Below are 2,699 nucleotides of genomic sequence, written 5' to 3'. Positions count from 1 at the left end.
TTTTTTCTATAAAATGCTTGTTTTCTTTAAAATAGGGTCTTTGCAAGGTATTCCAGTTTAAATTTTATTATATTCTTCTGTAATAAATGTCCTTATTTTTCCCCTAGAATATGGTTTCCTATTCCTCCTTTACACTTAGGGACTGAAAGGGACTTCCTAGATAATCAGTTCTCATTTCTTTATCCTGGTTTTAACTTGATACATCTTCATTTGGAATTTTAAAGTTCTGTAAATCCATTACTACTGTGTTCCAAAAACTCAACTCTACTGAAGATTAAAAGGCTTCTAATGTCAAAGAGAAAATTAATTAGTTGGAAAAGAGAAAATTAATTGTAGTCAGTTTGCTCATTTGTTCTGAAAGTGTCTGTTGCATTTTATCTTTTTCCTTATGGTTGCATATTTCATTAAACACTTCAACTTTTTAGATTGAACAAACTTCTTTTGTTCACCTTTTTGTAGAAAACAAACTTCTCTGTAATATTTCTGCACATTTTATCCTGCAAAATTGATTCCGTCTGAAGTTGAGGATACAAGTAGTACACTATATAGAATAACATAGAAAAGAATTTTAGCAGATACCTCTGACTTCAATACACACATAAACTGTTGGTCATATTTGCCCTTTTGATGAGCATCTTTGGTCTAGGCAAATACCTCACCAAATTCACATCACAGTCTTTTTTTTAATTTGAGCACTCTAGATACTATCAAAGAAACCACTTATATTTTGCCATTTTCAGGTAGGTTTTGTATCCAGTCTTAAATGCCACGAACTTAAACGTCTGTTATGGCTTTAGATACTGTCTCAGAGAAAGCAGTTTATAAAAGCTGGTTAAATCTTCCTCATTTCTCTGTAAATTGCTTTTGGGGACATAACCAGCACAAAAACACATATTTTATTCTCTGTCTCTCTCTTCCTGTTCCTGTAGGTTTCTCCTAAAATCTGTACTCTTCTAAGTTGACCCAATTTAATTTCCTTGATTATTCAATTCCCTATTTAATTTTTAGATTAGACTTACACTGGACACCACAATGCTACCCTCCTCACCAGTTTTCTTAAAAATGTTGTTTGCTTCATATGAACACTCTTTTTTTTTTCATACCAAGCTCCACTAGCTTCTCTTTTTGTCTTCCGTTCTGTCACCTTCCTGTGGTGATAAAACAATGCCACCAATTGACACAGTGACAACCAGATGAAGGCAACAACAAACCTAGCTGATGTGGCAGATCAAGGGAGGTTTTAATGTCTTATTAGCAGTATAATAGTTAAGCAATTTCATGGGTTACTCTTACTATACAAGCATGTGGGAACTCTAGCAAATATCAGGATGTTATTTCAAATGGCATCTCCTACTTTAATTAGGAGGATATAAAAGAAAAAAAAAATGGAAACACAAAAAGAAGTTCCTTTAAACAGACTGGTGTGCCAGCTGGTTTAGGTATATTCTTAGACATCTCATGAAGCTGTTAACTGGGATATATCTTGATAGCCACTTAAGGAAACAACATTCTGGGATTAAAGCCTGAAATTATAATAAATTTCAGGGCTTGGGATCATCAGTGACCAGCAGAGGAATGCTTCACTGGGAAGCAGCTTTCTGCACTCCTGTTGGCTTGGGAAGGTGACTTCTGGCTGTGGGTGTGGGACAGCACCTTGGAGGGACCCTGAGGTGGCCAAGGAAGAGGGTGCAGAAGACTCAGGGAAGTCCATGCCCCTCCAGCTCCAGCCACCACACACTGTTCCTACAAGATGCTGCAGAAACATCAATAACAGCTGATTTCCCATTTTCAACCTATTTGAATAAATAGAAACATATTCTCTCATCTAACTTACTTGTTTTCATTTTACAGAAGACTGACTCCATTAAGTTTCTGTGTTGTTATCTAAATACTGGAAAATGTTTGCTTGCATCTAAGAACAGTTGGGAATTCAAGGTGATGCCCTGGCTTTTACTCTGAAACCAAAGTCACTGCTGATGCCTCTGGTTTCAATCCTCTTCCTCTTGATTCTAAAACGTCTTGGACTCTTTAAAAGTGAAGAACTTTTCAGGACTGTCTTGTACTGCCCAGAGATGAACCTCTGTAGTGAAAGCTGTCAGTCTGGAGCCCCAGACTCTCTCCCAGTTATGCTTGTGAAGATGAGTCAATTTATACTAAATGCAAACAAACTCAGACTTTCTTATGCCCTTGACAAATTCTCACGATTGATGTCTGTAACTGAGCCGATGTGTTTAATGACTGGGAATGCCGGCATGTGGAAAGTTTCTGAGGTACAGGACGAGAATAGTATTTCAAAAGGATAGCATCTGCAAGTGTCCAGAGTTTTTGCTGTGGGCAAATCATGTTGCCTCAAGTGGGAAAGTACTGTATCTGGTACATTTTGCAACTTTTCCCTTTTTTGCAACACTTACACAGAACATTTTAATGTCTTTGGTTTCTTTTCTGCTTCTCGAAAGGAACATTCCTGATGATTTTTCTCAGGTACGGGATTTATTATTATTACTATTACTTCTTTTTCCCCTCAGAAGAATGTTGTTGGAGAACATCTACATGCTTGTCCACCTGCCCACGTTCAGTAAATCTCTCAAAGCTGTATATGTTACGAGGCCGCGGTGCGGGGAAAAGTCTCTGCAGGGTTGGCCGCGGGGCAGGAGTGGGGGCAGGAGCGAGGCGGGCCGGGGAGGGGCGGCGGAAGCACC

The sequence above is a fragment of the Melospiza melodia genome, chromosome Z (assembly GCF_035770615.1).
Source record: "Melospiza melodia melodia isolate bMelMel2 chromosome Z, bMelMel2.pri, whole genome shotgun sequence".
Classification (NCBI taxonomy): domain Eukaryota; kingdom Metazoa; phylum Chordata; class Aves; order Passeriformes; family Passerellidae; genus Melospiza; species Melospiza melodia.
This window is presented reverse-complemented; position numbering follows the sequence as displayed.